This window comes from Nerophis ophidion, linkage group LG20, assembly GCF_033978795.1.
Source record: "Nerophis ophidion isolate RoL-2023_Sa linkage group LG20, RoL_Noph_v1.0, whole genome shotgun sequence".
NCBI classification, from domain to species: Eukaryota; Metazoa; Chordata; class Actinopteri; order Syngnathiformes; family Syngnathidae; genus Nerophis; species Nerophis ophidion.
The window spans coordinates 15,620,431-15,638,404 of NC_084630.1; the positions used below are offsets into that span (position 1 = coordinate 15,620,431).

Sequence of the window (17,974 nt, forward strand, 5' to 3'; positions counted from 1 at the left end):
TTTAAATTTTTTGAATACAACAAGAGACTTAAATTGTTTTATTGCGCTGTCAAGATAGTTTATCGAACAAACACCTTTTTAATTGAAATACGTATTTCCTTTATCCCTGTTCTAAATATCGGTTTGGTAAAAATCTCACTTCCTTTTAGATTATAATTACTTTATCTTTTTACAAAACAGTTTTGAATGTTGTTTGGAAGAATTTTAGAGCTGTAGCTATTGAATATTTTAGTAATCGAGTATTCAAACGAATATCCCGATCGATTAATCTAGTAAATCTTTTTTTTGTCCTAAACATGGAAACAAAAAAATCATAATTTAATATATCAGTATATATTATATACTGTATACTTATAATATGTAAATATTACATATATTTGATATTGCTACTATGGTACATTTTCAGTCTACTTAATACCTTCATTACCGTTCCCATCCTTTGAAACTGAGCTACTGTGTGGATCAATTTCCCTTGTGAGTCACTACAGTTCGTCTAAGTCTAAGTCTAAAACCCAACAGACTGCATATCCATTTAACAAACTAACATTTGCTGAATCATCATTTTATTTTTGTCCTGTTATCATATTAAACTAATAAACAAGAGGGGAGACATAGAAGTACCTTTCCTGACAAAGTATAATTGACCCTGGCTTTAAGGTTTATGTTTGTTGAAAACTAAATACAAACAATATCAAGAGAAGACTTGGAAATATTAAACAAGTATAAAAAAAATACATCCAACAAACCTTTAACAACGTGATCACAGCAAATTTGTGTTTTTATTTTTCAATTCTGCTTTCTTGGACTTTGTCGTCGTCTTTTGTAAAATCTTGCACTTATCCGCCCTTCTTGATTTCCTCTCGAGGAACTCTGAGGAAACCTTTATCCTTTTGGTGATTAAAAACGGTTCGTACAGATAAAAACAACGCAAGCATAGGCCAGTTTTATTCAAGAGAGGCTATAAATGGCGCCTAATTTCCATTGAGAACAGAGCTAGCCTGACCTCCTCGCATATTGAATGAACCGGATGTGACATCATTTAAAGGCAAACAAATAGAGCAGGTATTCTCAATTTTTGGGTACAGGCTTCCTCTAGGGGTACGCCAAAGAATTACCGTATTTTCTGGACCACAGAGCGCACCGGATTATAAGTCGCACTGCTGATGAATAGTCTATTTTAGTCTTTATTTTCATATATAAGGCGCACCGGACTATAGGGCGCATTAAAGGAGTCATAATATTAGGATTCTTTTTCGAAATGTAAAACACTTCCTTGTGGTGTACATAACATGTAATGGTGGTTCCGTGGTCAAAATCTTGCACAGATTATGTTTTACAGATCATCTCCAAGCCGCTTTCTGACAGTCGCTTCTGGATGCGCCGTTTTGTGGGCGGTCTTATTTATGTGGCTCACTTTCGGTCTTCTCCCCGTCATCTTTGTTGTAGCGGTGTAGCGTGCAAGGATGGGAGTGGGAGAAGTGTCAAAAGATGGAGCGAACTGCTTTAATGACATTCAGACTTTACTTAAATCAATAACGGAGCAGCATCTTCTCATCCGGAAATGTGTCCCATGAAAAAACATTTGACTGGAACTCTTAAGTTCCTTGGGTGAATAATGTAAACTAACTATACCGGTATGTTTTAGCGCTTTCATGGCAGGTTTACTGACGGATATAAGTAAGAACTTTACTTTAGAAATGGAAACAGCGGAGGATGAATGTCCCATAACAAGAAGATGGAGAAAAAGAAAAAGCTTATAGACTACGATGTCGGCACGAACTATAAAGGCGGACGCGAACAGTTTTTCAGGCTTTATGCAGATCCCGAATACGGATCAGCAGGTATCAAAAGGTAAAAAAAAGTTGCTTTTGCATAATATTGCAAAACAAAACGCCAGATAATGTCTTACCTTATACACACATCATAATTATACTCGTATGTTTAATGTGCCGACAATCCATCAAGCGGTGCGGCTTCATAGCTTAACAAAGTCGTACTAAACCAGTTTGATAGGTTTTTGAGCACTGTGTGTAATGTTCTGTATTTTCAATGGAACATATAAAATGTTGGTGTTGTTTACGTGACTCATATTGCCATCATTTTTTAATGAGGTGGTACTTGCTGAAAAAATGTACTTCCTGCTGGTGGTGTTTGATATAAAATGTTAATGTATAAGGCACAAAGATGCTTCCATCCCTGTTGTCACGCGCAGCTTGAGTTAACCATGTGGGCTTCACATTGTAGACATCAGCATTGGACTAAAGGGGAGAATAAATCATGGGATTTAACCAGGAAGGGACACGTGTGTATGAGACTGTGCACATGTGTGTGTTCTTGTATTTTACCCTATTTGAGACATCAACAAGGAAAAGTACCTACCATATGAGGACCGGTGAACAAGTTAGGAGGTAAATCATGGTCCCAATACGGAAAACCATTGACATTCTCTAATAGAGAATGTCAATGGTTTTCCGTATTGACATTGGGTGCAAATGAGACATTCTCTAATAGAGAATGTCTCATTTGCACCCCTGCTAATGAAATCTATCAAACAAAAGGAGGGATTTTTCTAAATGACTGTGTGTCGGTTTTAAAAGTGCTCTGCCTCTGGTCAACATATGAAATAACAAGTTAGGACATAAATCATGGTCTCAATACGGAAAACTATTGACATTCTCTATTAGAGAATGTCTCATTTGCACCCCTGCTAAAGAAATCTATCAAACAAAAGGAGGGATTTTTCTAATTGACTGCGTGTCGTTTTTAAAAGTGCTCTTCCTCTGGTCAACATATGAAATAACAAGTTTGTGTAAAAAAAATGAAATGCGCCCCCTTTGGCCAAAATTTATTTAAGAAAAAAATAATATATATACACACACAGAGAGAGAGAGAGAGAGAGAGAGAGATACTGTTATAACTTGAAATAAATAACAATGATTAAAAAACAACTTAAATAAAAAAACAACTAAAAAGCAGTCTTAATCTCAAAAAGTGTCAACTTTTTTGTGATAAAATTGGGAACGAATTCTCATATTCTTTCTGTTTCGGTAATGCAATAATTTCTCATATTTCTTCATCATTACTTTTTATGTTATGGTATTAGTTTTTAATGCAAAATGGTGACATTTGTCATATAATTGTGACTTGTATTACAATATTGCCAATTTGTTGGTTGTGCTTGTAAAAGAGTGACATTTTTTTTGAGTAAAAGTATGACTTGTCATCGTTTTGCCGAATAAAATTCTGATTATTAATATATTGCCAAAGGTTTTCTTATAAAACTGTGACTTGAGCAAAACTGCGACTCTTCATAAAATTGCCAAAATTGTATGCTTTTCTTGTAAAATTGTGACTGGTATCGAGTAAAATTCCAACTTATATCATAATACTGCACAGATGTTATTTTTTTTTTTGTTCGTAAAAGTTTGACTTGCGTTGAGTATATTTATGACTTTTATCACAGCACTGTCAAAATTTTAAGTATTTCTTGTAAAATTCCAACTCATTTTTCACAACAAGCAAGCTTTTTTATATTTGCATAGCATGTATATATTATTAATTTTGTAAATACAAATGGTCCTAAAGAGGGAGGCATTCTTCAGAGGTCTCAAGAAGGTAAGAAATACAAGAATGTGTGCGTGTTTGTGTGTGTGTGTGTGGGGGGGGGGGGGGGGGGGGGTATGTTCTTGTATTTCTACCCTTCTTAAGACATCAACAAGGAAAAGCACCTTCCATATGAGGACCGGTGAACAAGTTAAGACATAAATCATGTTCCCAATGCTGCAAACTATGGCATCTAATAGAGAATGTCTCATTTGCACCCCAATAAAGTACTATCTATCTATCTTGTTGGGAAATCCATCAAAATTAGGGTGATCCCAAAAAGGAAGAATTTTTCTAATTGACTTTTTGTCGGTTTTGAAAGTGCTCCCCTTCTGGTCAACATATGAATTAACAAGTGTGTGTAAGAAATTGAAATGTGCCCCCTTTGGCCAAAATGTATTTTTTTTAAAAATAGATAAATAATATATACACACACACACATATTCACACACATATATACATATACACACACACACACACACACACACACACACACACACACACACACACACACCGTATTTCTTTAAATTGCCGCAGGGCATATAGTATGCGCCTGCCTTGAATTACTGCCGGGTCAAACTCACTTCGCAAAAATAATTAGCGCATGCTTAGTTTTACCGCCTGCTCAAACTCGTGACACTTCCCCTGTCATCATTTTCAAAATGGAGGAGGCTGATTTCCATCCATCCATCCATTTTCTACCGCTTATTCCCTTTCGGGGTCGCGGGGGGCGCTGGTGCCTATCTCAGCTACAATCGAGCGGAAGGCAGGGTACACCCTGGACAAGTCGCCACCTCATCGCAGGGCCAACACAGATAGACAGACAACATTCACACTCACATTCACACACTAGGGCCAATTTAGTGTTGCCAATCAACCTATCGCCAGGTGCATGTCTTTGGAAGTGGGAGGAAGTCGGAGTACCCGGAGGGAACCCACGCATTCACGGGGAGAACATGCAAACTCCACACAGAAAGATCCCGAGCCTGGATTTGAACCCAGGACTGCAGGAACTTCATATTGTGAGGCAGACGCACTAACCCCTCTGCCACCGTGAAGCCCGAGGCTGATTTCAATACCGGTAATTTGAAATCGCATAAAGGGAAGAAGATTAAGAGCTATTCAGTAGGATTTAAGGTCCAAGCTTATATCACACTCAAATTTTTACTGCATGCCTATGGTAAGTGTCGGAGTGAAAAGAGGTTTTAAAATAATTTGCACATGCTTACTTTTACCGCATGCCTTTGGTAAGCGCAGGAGAGAGAAGAGGTTATAAATTATTTAGCGCCCCGGCGGCAATTCAAGGAAATACGATATGTATATAGATAGATAGATAGATAGATAGACAGATAGAGATACTGTAATAACTTGAAGTAAATAATTATTCAAAAACAATTACAGAAAAAAAAATCCACTAAAACCTTACCTTTTTATATTGGCATAGTATGTATATATCAATAATGTTGTAAATACAAATCTTGATATATCTAGAAATCTAGGCATTTTTCGTCGGTTCAAGAAGGTTAGAAATACAAGAATGTGTGTGTGTGAGAGAGGAGACACAGCATGTGTCGGAAACCGGTTTTGGTTGGTGTTGATTAAATAAACAGTTGTGTTTGTAGCGCAGACCTCATCATGCATGCATTGAACGCACGCACACAACACATAACACAACACACCTTCGTACGTATTACGTCACCATAAAAAGAGAAGAGTGGAAATGGACGGCAACGAGTTTACGAATTTCCTTACAGTTCAGTTTGGAGTCCATAACAGTGTTTTTTTTTTGTGTGTGTGTTCGCCACAGACAATATAAATAGTTAAGAACCTGACTGACTGAAATGAAACCTGCATCTAAGGCCAGCACTTGTTAAGGTTGTACTTCTTTGCATAAGAGAGGCGTGACGTGAAACCCCATGCACGACCAGTCACCCGGGACCGTAACCTACTACTGAATAAAGAACAGGGGGAGATTAAATGGAAGATAATACAAAGAAAATAGACATTAAATATTAAGGTGAAGCTTTCACATACTGTACTTCCCATTTCAAGGCAGCCGGCGCAAGGTGCCTTTAAAGGAGATGCAAATACTCTGTAATCGTGTCTCATTTTGCATAAAAAAATGGTTATCAAAATGACTATTTTTACTATTGCATATCAAAAATTTCTTGTAAGGGCTCTAGTAGTCCTTGTTGAGCTGCTTGAGCATGAAGACCTCATACACGCTGATGGGAGTGGGTGTTCTCTCTGCTTTTCATTCAGCAGGTATGTCCTATCGTCACGTACCATGTCAGTGATTTCCCAGTGGGGAGGACGGATCCCCGGCGGGAGTGTTAAACGACTGTTGAACTGTCAAGGTTTATGTCACACTGCGTTTCTTAAGATGACTCAAAAAATAGGGGCTGCCAATATAACGTAATTACTCAGATTAAAAGGTGCCGTTTGCATTTTTTGAAGCAAAATATATAATAAAAATACATCCATCCATCCGTTTTCTACCGCTTATTCCCTTTGGGGTCGCGGGGAGCTCTGGTCCCTATCTCAGCTACAATCGGGCGGAAGGTGGTGTACACCCTGGACAAGTCGCCACCTCATTGCAGTATAATAAAACACCACCGTTAATGTTACCACTTATGGTATCATTAAAATGAACAGTACACATTTGTTTGACAGCTGTAAAAAGCAGTGGCGGGCCCTGCGTTTCCCACCTAGGCCTTCAGTTTTACTTTTTCTTCTGTGTGTGTTTAGTATTTCCTGTCAGCATTCTTATTTTGTTTCTGTTTCCTGTTTTTCTCCCTGACTGCTGTGTCCCCTCAGCTGTGGCTGATTGGCACCTGGCCACACCTGGTGTCAATCAGTCAGCCACTATTTGAGCCTGTTTTGTCCTCCAGTCAGATGCTGGATTATTGTTGTGTCGCGTCGAAGTCACCACTACCTGTCTTGTCGCTTTGTCTACTTCTGTTCACTATGTTCATGCCATAATTCCGTCTTGTCACAGTAAGTGTTTTCGTTCTTAACTAAGTTTGTTATCCGCCTCGTGCGCGCCTTTTGTTAGTACCCTTTTGTATGTTCTTGTTCTAGTATTTTAATTAAATCATGTTTACCTGCAAAATGCCTGCCTCCTTCTCTGCATCTTGGGGTTCGTCACCAACAAACTCTAACATCAGTGATGTCTGACTTCAAAGATTACCTCTCAAAATACCATCATTGATGTCACCACATGACCATTGCTGGAGAAATACTATAAAGGAGCCCATTTACGCACTATTGGTCATTGAACTACATCAGTGTACAAAACGGTTTATTTTTTTTGCGCATATAAAAATCAATTAAAAAGCATCAGCAATTAAAACATATCTAATGTAGTACTGTCAAAATTAAAATTGCAAAAAACATTAAAATTAAAAAAAGAAAATATTTGAACTCACTATTTGACGCCAGTGGTACCCCTCGTCATCGGCTTATTCGGGTGGAAATAGCGGGCGTTTTCCCATCACATCGTCTCACAAGATTTAGTTTCTCTTTAAATATCCTTCTTGAAAATGGCCTTGCAAATGTATATCTGCCACCTAATCAACGTTTTGTTCTCCTTCTCTGCTTTCCTGGTCTGACTACGGCGCAACACTTCCCCTCTTCCTGGCTAAATTGAAACTTGTAAATGTACTCACTTTGGAATGACAAGAGTATCCAATCAGTCTCGTTAACATCAGGCTACTTGGATAGGCTACTGTCAACAACTTAGACTTCCTTTTATTGTCATTCAAATTAGATTTTTGCACTACAGATAAGAACAACATTTTTTTGCATTAGCTCATGGTAGTGCAGGTTAAAAGAGCAAATAAGGTGCAGATATAACTAAATAGATTATAGTACAAATAAATATATTGCATATATAACTAATGATCTGATTGGCTATCGCAACTGTCCATCAACTGTATGTGTTCTCAAATTCATCCGCTAACGGTCCCGATGAGTATCCAATCACATGACGTGTAAATGTCACATTCAACGTGAAGCCAGCTAGAAGTCCTTACTGACAACAACTCATGATCTGATTGGCGATCGCAACTGTCTATCAACTGTATGTCCCCATATTGTTGATTCTGAAGGCCTCGGGCAGATTTCGTAAAACATGGCATCATAAGCTAGCTGATTTCTGATTGGATACAAACTAAAAACAACAGCAATGGAAGGAGCATAATATGACAGAATAGAATAGAATGAAATTTATTGTCATTATATTGGCATATAACGAGATTAAAGACTCCAACTTAAGGTGCGGTAGTGGGAACAAATATGGGGTGAAATAAATGACATAAGAGGTAAAAAGCAAAAACTAACAATTGAAATAAACAGACTACTATCCAATAAAAATAATAAGCAATCCTGCACAATATACAAAACACTATAGAAGTACAAAATACATGAAGAGAATTTGAATACGTTTAGATACTTAGGGAAAGTAAATTAAAAAATAATTGTATCTTTAATTATGATCATGATTTATGGTTATGTTAGGCCAGCAGAGTAGGCCTTGCTGGCTTTGACGGCACACCACTGGTCTAATATGTACTGTATGTAATAAAAAATTTTACCGGCCCGGATAAAACGATCGCTGTTTATGACGGTCACTCACCAGGTCTCGTGAACATGTACGCGCATGGAGTGAGACTAAAGCAGTCCAAGAGAAGCAACAACTTGCAGTCATGTTATTTTCATGATAGAATGTACAAAACCCAAAACAGAATGCTGGACGACTGCAAAAACTTACAGCGTGTGGAGCAGAGACGATGTCCACAAAGTGGCAATCAACAATGTTCCCACAAAGAATGATAGCGTACGCACAACTTAAATAGTCCATCCATCCATTTCCTACCGCTTATTCCCCTGATTGCGAAAACAAAGCAGGTGCAGGCAATAGCACACAAAGGAAGGTGTGAAGCTGCTACAGGGAAATACCAACAAAACAGGAAGTGTCACCAAAATAACAGCGCAAGACAGGAACTAAAGCACTACACACGGGAAACAACAAACTCAAAATAAGACACGAAAACCCGGTGGAGTTTCATTTTTTAAGAAAAAAATGTGCCTTGTCTCAAAAAAAGGTTGAAAAACACTGCTTTAAAAGACTCATGTCAAATGTGACACTGAAAATTAGGAGCACCCTCGAGGTAAGAAAGACTCAGTCGGAGCCTGCGTAGAAACGACTAGACAAGGTGCTCAAAAAGGAGGGGAAAAAAATGTAATCCACTAGTATTTAAATGATGTCCTCTTCTACTGATGTTTTCCTCAAGATGCTTTAATAAAAGCCGAAAGAGCATTAGGCTACACAGGCTACGGTGCCTATGCGAGAGGCGATTGAATAGCATGGAGGTGTGTAAATAGCGATCATTTTAACTTACTTTTTTGTGCAGTTTTGAAGTAATCATGGACAATTAAAAATGATCAAAAAAATGTTTTGCATGCCTTTAACCACAAGACCAATGTGGGAAAATGTGGTTTATTTTTTTTTTGTAAAAATGTAGGATCATCTACAAAGATAAAAAATACTTTATATTGCGACATCTAGTGGACACATTTAAAACAGCAGTTTCTTTCATTCAAATATTTCGGCTCATTTTTATACTTAGCGAACTTATCCCGCGGGCTGGATGAAACCGGTTTGCGGGGCCTGACCCGGCCTGCACGTTTGACACCCCAGTCTTAGATGTTTTGTTGTTTGCTCATTTTTCCCCCACATATCAAGCAACACATGTCAGCCAGCGCCATTGGCCGTGAAATCTGTCCATACAATATTCAATTATTTTCTGAGATTCGTCTTTTTTGGGATTTGTACATACGGAGCCCCTAAAGGGACATGGGGAATTTTTTATTCATTTTTTTGGATCTACGGAACCCCTAAAGGGACATGGGGAATTACAACAAAAAAAACATTTCCCATGTCCCTTTAGGGGCTCCGTACTTGTATACATGATTTACTGTTTAATTTATTGCAAGGGTGGCACACTCAAGAAGCATCGCTCCTGCAACACACACACACACACACACACACACACATACACACGGGTTGTACGGTATACCTTACTAGTATAATACCGCGATACTAATTAATCATATTCGGTACTATACCGCTTCTAAAAAGTACTGGTCCGCCATTCTCTGACCTCTCCCGTCGTGTCATTGCTGGTTTGCGAGCAGACGAGCATGTTCGGCAGCACACATTCACTGAGTACTTACAAACAGACAGTGTGTAGACAGAAACGGGAGAATGGACACATTTTGGCTTAAAAACTAAAGATAAAGGTGAAGTTATAACACTGGAACAACCCTCAGGAAGAGGTGCTTTAAGACATGGCTAGCGAGTGTTTTAGCTACTTCTAAATCAGTAATCCTCGCCTCCATGGCGACAAATAAAGTAAGTTTCTTACAAGTGCCATCCCTGCAGGACGAGGAATAGCTAAACATTAAAAAAAATAAGGCGGAGACAAAAACTTGGCTAAGGAAACCAAAAATCACTTTGACGTAAACTAAGGACATAAAACAGAAGACACTAGCTTTGGCATGAATAAACATAAACTTACTTGCGGTGGCGTGAGCAGGGCAGCATGAACTATGACATTACAAGAAAGAGTAAACACGGCATGACGCAGAGTGTGAAAAGATCATGAAACGATGACGCCAGAACGACCAACTGAAAAACCAGGCTTAAACAATAATAACATGATTGAAACAGGTGCGTGAGTCCAACACGTGATACAGGTGAATCTAATGGGTCGCCATGGCGACAAAACAAGGGAGTGAAAAAACTGTGGAGTTTTAAACAAAACAGAACATAACTAAAGAAAACATGTCACAAGACATGACAGAAAAGTATGTAAATAAATTTGGTATCTGGACCACACACACACACACACTTTCCTCCCTTTTACCTTGCATGCCTACCCCAAACTCATCGAATCAACAGTCAGGTCACATTCACGGCCTCACAGACGGTCAGAAATGGTACAACCCTTTTCAAGAATGCACATTTCCCCACACTGACGTTACATAAATCTCTGAGCTCTGCGGGTTGTCGACCCCTAAGGCAGATATACGAATCTACGAAATGATCTAAAAGCTTCAGATGATTCTCACATGTCTTATTGAACTGTCAGATAATAAAACTAAGAAGCGTCAATATATTAATGGACTCAAAGTTCAGAAGATCAATCACATGTCACAACAGCACTCTGCCACTATCTGCTTATTGATGAAGAAAGTTTAACTTTCAGTCCAACAAGCGTTTAACCCTTTAAAAAAACAATTCTAGGCCATTCATGGAAGACAACTACCCATTCGAAGACCAATGTTGCCACATAATCCCAGTTCTGAGAACGCCTCTATATGACCAGACATGACAGAGCAAAAAACCAGTCTGACATAATCCTGCTGACTGACAGAAAAGGCCAGTTCGTCCGATGCGGGTAGGAACGATGACCTTGAAGAGGCAGGGCTCAGTTGATAAAGTGGCCGTGCCAGCAACTAGAGGGTTTCAGGTTCGATCCCCACTACCTCCGCCCTCGTCATTGCCATTGCGTCCTTAGGAAAGATACTTCACCAACCCGTTCCCAGTGCCACCCACACAGGTCTTAATGTAACTTAGATAAAGGGTTTTACTATGCAAAGCGCTTTGAAATTAGTTTATTTCGGTCATATAATCAACCATTTTGTGTGATCAAAATCATACATATTAACAATCACACACACACACACACACACACACACACACACACACAAAAGGAAATAGAATGACCCTACAGTCACTGAAAATTAGATTGCCTGGAACATCAACAATCAAAAAATCAATAAAAGTAATCGTAATTTTCCCTGATTTTACCTTTCAAGGCTTTCTTAACCTTCCTCTTGTGTTAGCTTTCTGTTACCATCTCTAATGTTAACGGGTCGGTTTCGACCCATGTCTTAAATCAGCTGTAAAATACACGAAAAACAATTATCTCATCTAATTTGTTTCTCATCTCTTGGTTACCTTGTTAGGCTTCCTTATCCATGAAAGTATCGGTTTTAATAATTTTGGTGTGAGCCATTGGGCCTTTTTTTTTTTTTTGTCAGTATACCTCTCGATTTCAATTCAAAAAATGCTAAAATGAACCTCAAGAGAATTGTATGAATAAATGAAAGGTTGTTGTGTTACCTGACTACTATTGAGGGGTATTAGAACACATCTTTTGAATAAATGTCCATCCATCCATCCATTTTCTACCGCTTATTCCCTTTTGGAGTCGCGGGGGGCGCTGGCGCCTATCTCAGCTACAATCGGCGGAAGGCGGGGTACACCCTGGACAAGTCGCCACCTCATCGCAGGGCCAACACAGATAGACGGACAACATTCACACTCACATTCACACACTAGGGACAATTTAGTGTTGCCAATCAACCTATCCCCTGGTGCATGTCTTTGGAAGTGGGAGGAAGCCGGAGTACCCGGAGGGAACCCACGCATTCACGGGGAGAACATGCAAACTCCACACAGAAAGATCCCAAGCCTGGATTTGAACCCGGGACTGCAGGAACTTCGTATTGTGAGGCAGACGCACTAAACCCTCTTCCACCGTGTTTTATTTATTTTTTCATTTTAATAATTTATTCTGAATCGACTTCAAATGTCTGGACTTGCCCGTCTTTGTTTTTGTACTGGATAACAAGGTAAAATGAGAATCCCCTAAAGCTCACATGATTGGGGGTGGAGCTAGCTGTCAGTGTGTTCAGTTTTGTCTCTAATTATTGCTTGATAGTCTTATTTTTACAAGGTCATAATTTCAACCAGAACATTTTATAATTTAGTGAAAAAAAAAAGGTTTTATTTTGTTGAAATAGAGGTTCCTGACAAAGTCAAAAAGCCTTGATGCAAAAAAAATAAAATGTATGTGGTTCTTTTATGCATTTAAAAACTAAAACGGGACCCTAACACAAGACGAAGGTTAAACCTTAACAGATAACTACATGTCTTCAACGCATCACTGTGCTTGCTCAACCATTTAACTCCGAAAACTGAAATACATCTGTATTTTATATTCGTTCTCACATTACCTATTTTAAAAAACAATATCCCCCGTAAATTACAGTTTTCTCCTCTTAATTTAAATAACCTAAGACTATAAGCTGGAAGGCTGTTCTTTACTCGAAACACAATTTCCATTGTTTTAAAAACACAATATCAGAACATTTTTAACACATTTGAACTTATAAATAATGGATTAGTATGTTCATAGCAGCACGCTTTGTGTGTTATTCTAATTACCCTTATTTGAAGTTGAAGTATTGGGCGTATGTTTGTATTATAAACCTTTTCCCAAATTTCAACACAAGATGTTAGATATTGAAAAAAATAAATAATATAACATGCAGGCATTTCTTTTTCTTACTTTATAAAGAATAGCAATGGATTTGGATATTTTCCCTTTATATATTCAATATGTGGTTTACAACATAACTTCTGATCAATTACTATTCCCAATAATTTAAATTCATATACTCTTTGCTTTGAGTCACTAGAGAAAAGCACAATATACAGTCATAATCAAAAGTTACCACAGAACTTTCCTCCAAAAGGTCTTATCTTTGTCCATGTGATGTCAGATGAAACAAAAATAGAGCTGTTTGGCCACAATACCCAGCAATACGTTTTGAGGAGAAAAAGTGTGGCCTTTAATCCCAGGAACACCATTCCTACCGTCAAGCATGGTGGTGTTAGTATTATGCTCTGGGTCTGTTTTGCTGCCAATGGAACTGGTGTTTTACAGAGAGTAAATGGGACAATGAAAAAGGAGGATTACCTCCAAATTTTCATGACAACCTAAAATCATCAGCCCGGAGTGTGGGTCTGGGGCGCAGTTGGGTGTTCCAACAGGATAATGTGTTGTGTTTTAGTTTTATCCTGGCTTCTCCTTTGGCTGCACCTGTGTATTCAGTGATTCGTCCTCGGCGAGGGGCGGGCCTTGAGGCACACCTGCTCGCAATTATCCCGCCACTGACAGCTTGGCCTTGGCGATTAATGCATCCTGAACCGCTCTCCTGCATGACCTCACTAGACCTAGTATGTTGTCCCTACTTAGTCCTGAATTTCCTAACCTCTCCTGTGTTTGTTTCCTAGCCTCCCTGGGGTAAAGGGGATTATTTTGCCCTGCTCAGTGTGCCCTGGCCTTTTCTCCTGCCGACCTCTGAGGAACCTATTTAGTCCAGGTTCCATGGTATGCGCTTCTTCCCCATCGCCCTAAGTTATCCCTTTTTGTCTTAATTAATTTTTTTCATTTTTGTAATTCCACCTTGTCTCCCGTCTCTGCATCCTGGGGTCAACCCCCTCTTGACCAAGAACCTTAAGACAGTGACCCCAAACACACGTCAAAAGTGGTAAAAAGAATAGCTAAATCAGGCTAGAATTAAGGTTTTAGAACGGACTTCCCAAAGTCCTGTAGACAATGCTGAAGAAACAAGTCCATGTCAAAAATACATTAAAAAATTTAGCTGAACTGCACCAATTTTGTCAAGAGGAGTGGTCAAAAATTCAACCAGAAGCTTGCCAGAATTTCAAGAATATTTTTTTTGTGACCAACAAGTATGTGCTCCAAACACTATCACAAAAAATAAGTTGTAGAAATGATTGGAAACTCAAGACAGCCATGACATTATGTTCTTTACAAGTGTATGTACACTTTTGACCAGGACTGTAAATATAATTGACTTCAAGATGTAGATTCAGAAGACTCTATTGGTGCCGATGTCAGGCATTGTTTTGTCGGAATTCACACCCGCCATAATAATCCCTGATGCGGTTACTTGGGGCCAAACTAACTTGATGACCACATCGGTCCTTGAAGGCAACTGCTTGAAGAATGAATGTGCAAGTGAGCAGAAAAATAACAGGAAGAAATCTCATTAAGGCAGCTGATCACAAGACGTCTTGAGATGCAAATCAAACCGTCTGTTATAACAACTACATAATTATTATAATTGCCGGGGAGGCAATTAGGGAAAACATAAAGAAAGATATGATTCAGTTATCCATTATTCTGTGATTATATAAGTAATGTATAAACCAGGGGTCACCAAGGCGGTGCCCGCCGGCAACAGGTAGCCCGTAATGACCAGATGAGTCGCCCGCTGGCCTGTTCTAAAAATAGCTCCAATAGCAGCACTTACCAGTGAGCTGCCTCGATTTTTTACATTTTATTTATTTACTAGCAAGCTGGTCTCGCTTCGCTCAACATTTTTAATTCTACAAGAGACAGAACTCAAATAGAATTTGAAAATCCAAGAAAATATTTTAAAGACTTGGTCTTCACTTGTTTAAATAAATTAATTTATTTTTTTTACTTTGCTTCTTATAACTTTCAGAAAGACAATTTTAGAGAAAAAATACAACCTTAAAAATGATTCTAGGATTTTTAAACACATATACCTTTTTTACCTTTTAAATTCCTTCCTCTTCTTTCCTGGCAATTTAAATCAATGTTCAAGTATTTTTCGTAATTTTAAAGAATAATAAATATATTTTAATTAAGTTCTTTATTTTAGCTTCTGTTTTTTCGACGAATAATATTTGTGAAATATTTCTTCAAACTTACGATTAAAATTGAAAAAAAAATATTCTGGCAAATCTAGAAAATCTGTAGAATCAAATTTAAATCTTAATTCAAAGTATTTTGAATTTCTTTAAAAAAAAAAAAAAAATTCTGGAAAATCCAGAAGAAATAATGATTTGTCTTTCTTAGAAATATAGCTTTGTCCAATTTGTTATATATTCTAATAAGGTGCAGATTGAATTTTAACCTATTTAAACATGTCATCAAAATTCTAAAATTAATCTTAATCAGGAAAAATTACTATTGATTTTCCATTAATTATTTTTTAATTTCTTCTAAAAGATTCGAATTAGCTAGTATTTCTCTTCATTTTTTTCGGTTGAATTTTAAAAAGGTTGAAATTGAAGATAAACTGTGTTTCCAAATTTTATTTTATTTTTTTTCCTGTTTTCTCCTCTTTTAAACCATTCAATTAAGTGTTTTTTTCATCATGTATTCCCTAAAAAAAAACCTTCCGTAAAGGAAAAAAAATGTACGACGGAATGACAGACGGAAATACCAATTTTTTTATTATATTTATTTATTAAAGGTAAATTGAGCAAATTGGCTATTTCTGGCAATGTATTTAAGAGTGTATCAAACTGGTAGCCCTTCGCATTAATCAGTAATGCGAAGGGCGGTATTGCATCAAAAACCAACATCATTGTGTAAAGGATATCACCACATGGGTTTAGGAACACTTCATAAAACCACTGTCAGTAACTACAGTTGGTTGCTACATCTGTAAGTGCAAGTCAAAACTCTGCTATGCTCTAAATATTGCAGTCTTTGTTAGGATAATTAAAATTAAGCAAGCGAGTAACAACCGTTGATTAATCAAGATTAATCCTAATATAAAAGTGTGATTAATCAGATTAAAAAGCTCTTGGTTTCAAAATGGTTGGTGACCCCTGGTATAACAAATAGCTGCTGGTTGGCAGATCTATGGAAAGATCTTGTTGTTGATAGTGGAAACAGGATATCGGGTCCGTGCTTTATATGTCAACTTAATGCTAGAGCACATACAGTATGGCAGGAGAATTTAGTATGCACAGTATTCCTCAAGTCAAAAGTTGAGTCATCCAACAAGCAGAAATACAAACAATGCACAAATAATACAAAAATATTTTTAACAGTAAGTGTTGGGTGTGCAGGAAAATACAACTGCACAATTAAACAAAGAAAAAAAAAGACATACCTAAGCGTCCAGATGCCCTCTTGCAAAGAAGCACACACCTCTCGATGCTCATCTGCTCCCTGCACGGTCCATCACAGTCCAAGACGCACGACCACTAACACGCATCACCGTGGAATAAATTAAAGCAAAGATAGGATCAAACTGAGAGAGAGCAAAAAAAAAGTGTGTCCCTGTCGTCTACTCTGCTCCTATTTTCACTTAGTTGGGACTAAATGTCTGCAAATGACTTTTCCAGAAGTCAGTCCTTTGGGATGAGACGCAATGTTATTGTCTCCTTGAGGCTCTGCGCTCCCAGATATATGTCAAGCCACGGAAGAGACACGCAGTAGTTTCCGGTTAAGGGTTTCAAAAATAAAAGGCGAGGAACGACGCGAGGGGGGACAATTGGCACCATATCAATGTTGTATTTACTCACTAATACGAATGTATAACTCACAGTGGCTACGAGATGGGTTAATTTACGCATGTACACAAGAGCAATGAGTATGGAGATTAGTCTGTGTCTTTATTATGAAAGCTTTTTTTAAGTAACTAAATGTTTGCTTTTCAATTTTGTGAACTACATTTTTACATCAAACTATGTTGACAATGTAATTGTAAAAAAAATGCAGTGTATAAAAATGTGTAAAAAAAAAAATGAATTGTAAAAAAATAAAAAATGTAGCGGAGACACATTTAATGCAGAAATATTTGTTGCTTCAAAACTCCAGACCCGCTTCCGGTAATTTAGGACGAAAGCACCTCATTGCTTCAGTCTTAAATTACCGTAAGCGACTCTGGAGTTTTGAAGCAACAAATATTTCTATACTGAAATTTTGTGCAATGATTATTTAATTGTTTTTTTTTTACACTGAATTTTCACACAAAACAGTATTTTACGAAACCTATTTTATTAACACACATTTTGCACACAAAATGTTATTCAATGAAATTGTCTGGATAATTTGATGCAAAAAAAAAATATTAAGTTAAAATAAAAATCAAACATAAAAAATTTGTTGGCATTAATTTAGTGTGGAAAAAAATGCTTTTGTAATAAAGACACAAATTAACCTCCCAAATGAGATACAGCCAATATAAGTGAACATACTATCCATCCTTACACTTTTTAAGAAACCTATTTTATTAACATACATTTTGCTTACAAAATGTTATTCAGTGAAATTGTCTGGATAATTTGATGCAAAAAAAAAAAAAAAATTAAGTTAAAATAAAAATCAAACATAAAAAAATTGTTGGCATTAATTTAGTGTGGAAAAAAATGCTTTTGTAATAAAGACACAAATTAACCTCCCAAATGAGATACAGCCAATATAAGTGAACATACTATCCATCCTTACACTTTTTAAGAAACCTATTTTATTAACATACATTTTGCTTACAACATGTTATTCAGTGAAATTGTCTGGATAATTTGATGCAAAAAAAAAAAAAAGTTAAAATAAAAATCAAATATAAAAAAATTGGTGGCATTAATTTAGTGTGGAAAAAAATGCTTTTGTAATAAAGACACAAATTAACCTCCCTAAATGAGATACAGCCAATATAAGTGAAC

At 37.3% G+C, this 17,974-nt stretch overlaps 1 protein-coding gene across 2 annotated transcripts in view; it reads right to left on the bottom strand.

Moving 5' to 3' along the window:
- The window catches only part of gcgrb (glucagon receptor b), a 155,394-nt gene extending 138,680 nt beyond the window's left edge, over nt 1–16,714 (bottom strand). For both annotated transcript variants that reach the window (XM_061880574.1, XM_061880573.1), the window contains exon 1: nt 16,420–16,714. The gene's annotated coding sequence lies outside the window, so the exon portion shown is untranslated. The remainder of the gene's footprint in view (nt 1–16,419) is intronic.
- Nucleotides 16,715–17,974: the final 1,260 nt, after the last annotated feature.